The sequence below is a fragment of the Pinus tabuliformis genome, chromosome 2_1 (genome assembly GCF_031772625.1).
Source record: "Pinus tabuliformis cultivar Carrire ecotype Pingquan chromosome 2_1, CPIR1, whole genome shotgun sequence".
Taxonomy (NCBI): domain Eukaryota; kingdom Viridiplantae; phylum Streptophyta; class Pinopsida; order Pinales; family Pinaceae; genus Pinus; species Pinus tabuliformis.
Window position 1 is genome coordinate 359,431,039 of NC_142299.1, and position 9,869 is coordinate 359,440,907.

Consider the following 9,869-nt stretch of genomic DNA (forward strand, 5'->3'; position numbering starts at 1 on the left):
GATGTTGGTATGCCTCTTGTTTCATTTGATTTTGCATTAGAGTGAGGTTATCATTTAAGAGTTGAAGAACTTCTTGTTGATGCTCAATGTGATATTACACTCCTTTAACCTTAGAATTAATTTTCTCTTAAAGATGATGTGATGGATGGTGGATGATATCCATAAATTGGGTCATTTTTGCTGCAATATGGAAGGAAGTATTATACCACCATTCAGCTAGAGGTAACCACTTGACCCATTAAGTTTGTTTATCCAATACAAAGCAAAAAATATATCCTTCCAAACAGTTGTTCATTATCTCAGTTTTCCCGTCAGATTGAGGATGATAAGGTGAGTTATGAGGTAGTCGAGTACCAAGGCAATAAATTAATTCCATCCAAAAATTTCCAATGAAAATGGGATCTCTATCACTTACAATAATCTTTGTGTTTCCATGTAGCTTTTGAATTATTTCCATAAATTTAGAAGCCATTGTATTGGCTTTAAAATGATGAGATAATGCATAAAAGTGTGCATACTTGGTAATTTTATCAACTACCACCATGATGACACTATTTCCTTCAGACTTGGGTAAACCTGTGATAAAATCCATTGCAACCTCCTCCTAACGTTGACTTGGAATGGCTAAAGGTTGGAAGAGACCTGGGGTCTTAATTGTCTCAACTTTATTTTGATGGAAAATCAAACATTCCGCCACAAACTTCTGAATATCAGATTTAAGGCCATCCAAAAAAGATTCATCTTTGACCTTGTGGTAAGTTTTCAAAAATCCTAAGTGCCCTCCTAAAGGGGAGGTTTGCAATTCCAAAAGAACATTTTTCTTGAGTTAGGAATTCTTAAAAATATATAAGTGATATGTGTACCGTAATGAATCAATTTTCCAACTAAATGTATTAGGATATTGTTTCAATTTTTGAATGAGTGCCCATTCCTCTCCATCATCCTTCCATTCATCCCTTACTTCGATTATCCAATCAGTATGGATAATAGAAATGGCACAAAGCAATGCTTTCACATCCTCATTCTTTCTTGAGAGTGCATCTGCAACACATTTTGCTTCCCTTTTTTGTAGATGATTTCAAAGTCACAACCGAACATCTCTGTGACCCATTTTTGCTTCTCTTCTGAAGATAATCTTTGTTCTAAAAATTAAAGACTGTCATGATTTGTTTTTACCTTTAAGTGTCTTCCCATTAGGTAAGTTCTCCATTTCTTTTGTGCATGTAGTATTGCTAACATTTCCTTCTTATAAATAGGTCTGTGTAAATACTTTCCTTTAATTGAACGACTTTCAAAAGCAATGGGTCTTCCTTCTTTCATTAAAACAACACCAATTCCATTTACTGAGGCATCACATTCCACAATAAAGGTTTTTGTGAAGTCAAGCATAGCTAAGATCAGTGCTTGGCACATTGCCTCTTTAAGATGTTCAAAGGCCTTAGGTGCTTATGGAGTCCAATAAAACACATATTTCTTCAATAGTGTTGTTAGAGTGTTGTTATTCTCCCATAATTCTTAACAAACTTGAGATAATACCTTGTCAACCTGAGAAATCCTCGAAGATGCTTAATGGTTGTGGGGATTTTCTATTGCTTAATGGATTTAATTTTGTTAGGGTCTACCTTAACACCCTCATGAGATGTAATATGCCCAACTATTCCACCTCTTGTACTCCAAAGAAACAATTGGAGGTTTTTTCATATACTTGTTTCTCCTCCAATAATTTGAGCACCCTGTCAACATGTTGAACATGATCCTTCCAAGACTTGTTGTAGATTAGTATATCATCAAAAAATATTAATACAAATTTTCTAAGGAATGGTTTGAAAATGGAATTCATCAAACCTTGAAATGTTGAAGGGGCATTAGTAAGGCCAAAAGGCATGACCAAAAATTCATAATAACCATCATGAGTTCTGAATGTTGTTTTCGAAATTTCTTTAGTCTTCATTCTAATTTGATGATATCCTAAACGAATATTCAGCTTGGTGAAGTAACTTGCTCCTTGTAATTCATCAAACAATTCATTAATGACAGGAATGGGAAATTTATATTTAATAGTGAGCTTGTTGAGCTCCCTATAATCCGAACACATACACCATGATCCATCCTTCTTGTGCACCAATACTACTGGAGCAGAGAAAGAAATTTAACTAGGTTGAATTATACCAACCTCTAGCATTTATGCAACCAGGCGTTCACTTTCACTCTTTTGGGCATAGGGATATCTGTAATGTCTAATGTTTGGAGGAACACTTCTTGGAATCAAATGAATGGCATGATCATGATCAGGAATATATGGGAAGCCTTTGGGAGTCTAAAATACCTTGGAATGATTGTCCAAGACTTTTTGGAGATCTGAAGAAATAGATGATTTTGATGCTTGAACTCCTAGTGAGCATTATTTTGCAATTACGCCTCATTTTTATTTCTTCAAAATCTTTGTCATGCCATTAGAGTTTATTATATTTCCTAGTTTCCCTGTGATACCCCTTAATTCAACTTCTTTTAAAAAAAAATCAAGAAAAATTCTTAAAAATTAAAAGTTATTGTCCCCAAAGATTGTAACCATTGGACTCCTAGTACAACATCAACACCACCCATTGGAATGGAAATCGTTGGACTATTCAATACATATTCCCCCATGGTTAGCTTGATATTATGGCATTTTCTAGAGAGATTTATAGTCCCTCAATTTGCAACCATCACTTGGCACTCAGGTGTTGGATATAGGAAGAAATTCAATTCTTTGGCTATCTTACAATGAATAAAATATGAGTACTACCTGAATCAATGAGCATTATTACCTTTTTCTTCTTGATATATACTTATATCTTGAGAATTTTAGCAGTGGTAATTCCTGCCAATGCATTGGAAGATATGGTCGGATTCATTTCTTCTTTCTATGGGGTTGTTTCTTGGTGTATATCCTCCTCTATTGATGTTTCTTTTTCCTTTTCTTTCTCCTCTTCACAATATATGTAGAAGAATTTATTCTCATAACACTTATGACCTTTAGTGTATTTTCTATCACAATTGTAGCAAATCCCTTTTGCTATTTTTTCCTCCAATTGTTGTGGTGTCAACCTTGTAGGTTGTGGAAGGTTAGGATAAAAAACACTTCCATCTTGATAGTTGTGAGTGGTAGACTTCCTTATTTCCATAATTTTGCTTTCAACTTTTCTTGCCACCTTGAATGCCTTCTCCAATGAATCAGGTTCCCAAAGACGAACCTCATGTTGGATGTTATCCTTCAAATTCCCTATGAATACATCAATCATATGCTCCTATGCAATATTAGTCACCCTAATGTTCATTTTTTGGAAGTCCTCATTGTGCTCCGCCATTGAACCCTTTTGCTTAAGATGTTGGAAATAATACTGAGAGGGGGGGTGAATCAGTATTATCGAATTCTTTTAATAAATCTTCCTTATTTGTTCTTTGAATTATTTTGCATGTCAGTACCATAAAATAATGAGCATGAACAAAGAAAATAGATAGTCACACCAAAGAACACAAGATGTAAGGTGGAAACCCAATGTGGGTGAAAACCACCTGCTGCAATATGTCTCTATCTTCTTTTCAAATTAGAAACTCCTTTTACAATGGTTTTGTACTGGTGCAGTCCTTTACCAGTACACAGGTTGCAACCTGCAGAGAGCTACAACTCTCTCTCGTTTTCCAGTCTCTCCTGGAAGGGAGCTACAACCCCCTACTTCTTTTCATAAAGCATCAAATGATCATCAAGTACATAAAAGTTACAGTCCACTACAGTTATCAGATCAGCAATAACAGAACTAACCCATAACACCTTATCAACAGAAAAATTCAATCAACAGAACATTTTAAGACAGATACGCAGTTTTCCCTTCTGTGGCCTGCGTCGCTACGCAGTTCACCTTCTGCTTTCCTGCGTATACCCGCAGAGATCCTTATGCCGCACTGCGTACCCACGCACTGTTCCTTGAACCGCGCTGCATACTATTACTACAGGGACGCACCCAGTGACATTATCGCACCGCGTACTGTTACTGCAGGGACGCACCCAAAAATACTATCGCGCCGCGTACTTTTACTATGTGGACGCACCTGAACCTTAGTCGCTCTGCGTACCCACGCAGCTCTCCTTCTTCTGCTCTGCGTACCCACGCAGGTCTCCTATTTCTGCTCTGCGTACCGACGCAGATCTCCTGTTTCTGCTCTGCGTACCGACGCAGATCTCCTGTTTCTGCACTGCGTACCCACGCAGCTCTTCTGTTAAACACCTGCGGCCTTCTGATTAGGACCGAATAGGCAGTCCACCAGAGTGGCACAGCTGCTAAGATCTGATCATGTGCTCGAGAGATCACCCTTCACAGATTCGCCTTCAACTTCCCTTTCATATAGATCAAGCTTTTAAGACCATAACCCAATATTTCAGATCTAAAGATATTCAATTGCAAAAGATACTTAGCCAAGTGATCTCCTTTGCTTTATATAGGCAAGCTCCACCTAAAATCATGGAACAATACCACGAGCCAAAACCATAATAACACAAATACCGTCGGCTAAATACCAAGAGTAAAACATAAGAAACCCCCACGTGTGCTTTTCTCTGCCTTGAAATGTGTGCACTGGGGGTACGCACCTCCTGAACGGCTGGCCTGCGTATCTGGACGCAATCCCTGCATGGTGTACCTGCGGGTACGCACCTTCTGAACTGATTTCCTGCGTGTACAAGTGATTTGAAAATCCTGCAAAGTCTGCATCATCCAAAGGAGTTGGGTGCAACAAGATGCAGCAGCAACATATTCCGCTTCGGCTGTAGACAAGGCAATTGAACTCTGTTTCTTGCTGAATCAAGATACCAGTCTGGAATCCATAAAGAACGCACCACCACTTGTGCTTTTCCTGTCATCCACGCTTTCGGCCCAATCTGCATCTGTATAAGCATGAAGTGTAAGATCTGTATCTCTAGGATACCATAAGCCATAATTTTGAGTCCCTTGAAGATATTTGAAAATTCTCTTCACTGCTTGAAGATGAGTCTCCTTCGGATTTGCCTGAAATCTTCCAACTATTCCAACTGCATGCATGATGTCCGGTCAGGTACCTGTCAAATAAAGTAAACTTCCAATCATAGATCTGTAGGTTGGTTGATGTACTGCTGCAGATTCATCATTTGCACTGAGGCTACATCCTGTGACCATGGGTGTACATACTGGTTTTGCATCTTCCATACCATATTTCTTCAAAATCTGTTTGAGATACTTGGTTTGAGATAAAAAGATTCCTCCTTCCTTTTGTTGGATTTGCAAACCAAGGAAATATGCCAGTTCTCCTAGCAAGGGCATTTCAAATTCTTTCTGCATTCATTGCTCCCAAAAATAATGTCATCTACATACACAAAAAGTATTAGCAATTTGTCATTTTCAACTTTTATATAAAGATTGCTATCTGCTGATCCTTTTGAAAAACCTTGTTGATGAAGATATTTGTCCAAACGGTAGTACCAAGCCCTTGGAGCTTGTTTGAGACCATAGAGAGCCTTTTTCAATCTGAATACAAGACTTGGATCATTTCCAAGAATGAACCCATCTGGCTGTTCAATGTATACTTCTTCTTCCAAGTCTCCATTCAGAAAGGCTGATTTCACGTCCATTTGAAATACTTTGAAGTTTTGAAAACTTGAGAGAGCAAGGAACATTCGGATGGCCTCAAGTCTAGCAACAGGAGCAAAGGTTTCTTCAAAGTCTATTCCTTCTTGCTGCGCATACCCTTTACAAACAAGTCTGGCTTTGTTTCTAATTACTTCTCCATTTTCATTCAATTTATTTTTGAAGACCCATTTTGTTCCGATAACATTCTTATCCTTTGGTCTAGGAACCAGCTCCCAAGTGTTGTTCTTTTCGATCTGCTCAAGTTCTTCATCCATTGCTTTCACCCAACATTCATCTTTGCATGCCTCTTTCACATTTTGTGGTTCAGTAGAGGAGAGTAATGCCAAATAGCTTGAAGCTTCTGTAACTGTTCTTCTTGTTTGTACACCTGCTTCTTTCTGCCCCATAATCTGAGATTCTGGATGATTCTTCTGAACATATCTGGATGGAGTCTTTTCTTCTATTCTTGTTTGCTCCTCTGGTTCTTCTTGAGGTTCTTCTTGAGGTTCTTCTTCTTCATCATTCTGTCGTTGGGGGTAGCCTTCATCTTCTTCGATGTCTTCATGTTGTACTTGCCTAGGAATGTATCCCTTCTCATCAATCAATACATCAATGTTGTCAACAATTCTGCCAAGTCTTTTATTGTAGCATTTGTATGCTTTGCTATGTGGAGAGTAACCGAGAAGAATGCCTTCATCTGTTCTAGGTTCAAGTTTGCCAAGCTGCTCATCAGTATTCTTGATATAGCATTTGCTCCCAAATATTTTGAAGTGCTTTACCGAAGGAGTCCTACCACTCCAGAGCTCATGAGGAGTTTGAGTGTTGTTCACCCGGACATTTGTTTTGTTGAGAATAACAACCGCAGCATGTGCAGCTTCACCCCAAAAAGTTGCGGGAGTTCCTGACTCATCAAGCATAGCACGAGCCATTTGTTGGACTGTTCTGTTCATTCTTTCCACAACTCCATTTTGCTGAGGGGTTCTTGCTGTAGATAATTCTCTTCTTATCCCATGTTCTTCACAGAAATTGAAAAATTCATTTGAAGTAAATTCCCCACCTTGTCGGATCTGAGGCACTTAATTTTGTGACCTGATTCATTTTCAACCAAAGCTTTGAAGGATTTGAATTTTTCGAATGCTTCATCTTTGTGCTTCATAAGTCCTAGCCAGACAAACCTGGAGAAATCGTCAATGAATAATATCAAGTATTCTTCTCCTCTAGGGGTTATTTTCCTGAATGGACCGCATGTATCTGTATGTACTAGCTCAAGAGGCATGCTAGCGGATCCTTCCTTCTCTGGAAAGTTAGTTCTGGTTTGTTTTCCAAACTGACATGATTTGCATATGGTGTTGTCAGGAATTTTGATATCTGGAAGATCGCGAACTGCCTGATATTTGCATGCTTTCCTTATTTGTGAAAAGCTTAGATGTCCCAACCTCCGGTGCCATAACCAGTGCTCATCATCCTTGCTCAGATAGCATTGTTGTTGTCCTTCTTCAAATATGTACAGGTTATTTGGAGTTCTTTTGCCTTTGATCACTGTTTTACCTGTATCAAGATCACGAACAAGACATCCATTTGATCTGAATATAACTTCAATTCTTTGATCACACATCTGACTGACACTTAGAATATTATGCTTCAATCCATCAACATACAAAACATTTCCAGCCTTGACCTTTTCTTTTAACTGAGCAATGCCTTTTCCTTTTATAGTTGCAGGAGTATCATTTCCAAAAGAGACTTTCTTTCCTTTTTCTAGAGCAGAATATGACTCAAGTTTTTCTTTATCACCTTTCATATGCTTCGAACATCCACTGTCAATGTACCATAGATTTTCCTGTCCCTCTGCATAAAATGCTATCCCACATCTTTCTATTTGTGGTTCCTTTATTCTCCATGTTTTGGTGCTTGAGGCTTGTTCATTTTTCTGCTGAAACCTGCTCCTGCATTCAGAGTCTTCATGACCAAAGTTATTGCAAATAGAACATTCAACTTCATTTTCAAGAACTGAAAAGTTGTCATAGGTCCTTTTTGTAATCCCGGTCATACTTCTTTGTTTTTGAGCTTCCCTAGTCATGATCGTTTTATATGCAACACATTGAGCTGCTTTGTGACCAAAGTTATGGCAAGAAAAGCATTGTCCATTGAAGAAACTTCTGCGGTTATTGAATCTACCAGCGAATTGATTGTAATTTCTATTGTCATCTATTCTTGAACCAAATTGAGAAGATTTTACCTGTGGCTGGTTGTAGCTTTTGTTCACCCTTAAGATGGATTGCCCCTGATAGTTTCTGTTTGTAATTCGTCCATGCTTTACCTGATGATCTTCATTGTGCTTTTGCTCATTTCTTCTTGCTGCATCAAGATAACTTTTTGAGGTGGATGCTTGAGAAATTTCTCCATTATAGCCCAGACCTGTCTTGTTTAGTGGAGACCGCTGCACATTTTTAATCTCATCCAAAGTTTCAGATCCCTTGACAAACTTGAGATTAATAGCTTTTGTTTTCTCAATCTCTTTTCTAAGACCAACAATTTCACCTTCTAATTTTTCAAGATGTTTTTCCTTTTCATCAATTTGAAATTGTAGAGTATCAATGATCATGTTCTTTTCTTCTATACATCTCTTGAGTCTAGTAATTTCATCATAAAGGTTATCCACATCTATAGTATCCATATAATCATCATCTTCAAATGTCATTAACAACTTATATTCATTACCTTGTCCATATTCATCACTGTTTGATAGACCATCACTATCTTCATGAGTGTAGTAGCTTTTCTTATTTGCGTTCTGTTTCTTGTTCCACCTAGCAGGTTCCTTTCCTTTATCCTTATAAGGACATTTTGCAGCATAATGACCTACTCTTCCACAAGCAAAACATTTAAAGGGTAACTTACCTCTGAACCTTCCAGAACCTCTTTGAAGATTTCTGACAAAATTTGATTCTTCTTCCTCTTCTTCTGGGATGTGGCTTGCTTCATAATAATCTCCTTTGCCTGATGCCTTGAAAGCAGCTTCTCTTCTGTCTGATGGACCTCCCTTTCTCATTTCATAAGCATTTAGAATTCCATGTAGCTGAGACATAGTAAGAATTCGTAGATTTTCCTTTTCTTCTATTGCAGATACTTTAGATTCAAACTTAGGGGACAATGATCTTAGAACCTTTTCAACCACAATAGCCTCTTTTATTTCTTCACCCAAATTTTTCATACAATTAACAACCTCATCTACCCGAAGAAAATAGTTAGCCACACTTTCATCATTATACATTTTGAGAGTCTCATACTGAATTCTGAGAGTTTGAAGTTTAGCACGCTTTACCTATTCATCTCCTTCATAGCTTGTGACAATTTTGTCCCATATCTCCTTTGCGGATTTATAGTGCATTACCTTCATGAATTCTGATTGAGATATACATCCTAATAGAGTACTGACTGCTTTCGCATTTGTTTCATACTTCTTTTTCTCGGCTGCATCTGTAGGAGTAGCTGAAGGAAAAGCGTAGCCTGTCTCTACGATGTCCCAAACTTCTGTACCAAGAGATTGAAGATAGGCAGTAACTCTTACCTTCCAATAATTGAAATTTGTCCCATCAAAAACTGGTGGCCTGATTGATGCTTCTCTCTCGTAGTTGCTCATGATGAATGATCTACCTTCAAGCGATCAAGCTTCTCTGAAGGACCTGCTCCGATACCAATTGTTGGAAATAATACTGAGAGGGGGGGTGAATCAGTATTATCAAATTCTTTTAATAAATCTTCCTTATTTGTTCTTTGAATTATTTTGCATGTTAGTACCACAAAATAATGAGCATGAACAAAGAAAATAGATAGTCACACCAAAGAACACAAGATGTAAGGTGGAAACCCAATGTGGGTGAAAACCACCTGCTGCAATATGTCTCTATCTTCTTTTCAAATTAGAAACTCCTTTTACAATGGTTTTGTACTGGTGCAGTCCTTTACCAGTACACAGGCTGCAACCTGCTGAGAGCTACAACTCTCTCTCTCGTTTTCCAGTCTCTCCTGGAAGGGAGCTACAACCCCCTACTTCTTTTCATAAAGCATCAAATGATCATCAAGTACATAAAAGTTACAGTCCACTACAGTTATCAGATCAGCAATAACAGAACTAACCCAGAACACCTTATCAACAGAAAAATTCAATCAACAGAACATTTTAAGACAGATACGCAGTTTTCCCTTCTGTGGCCTGCGTCGCTACGC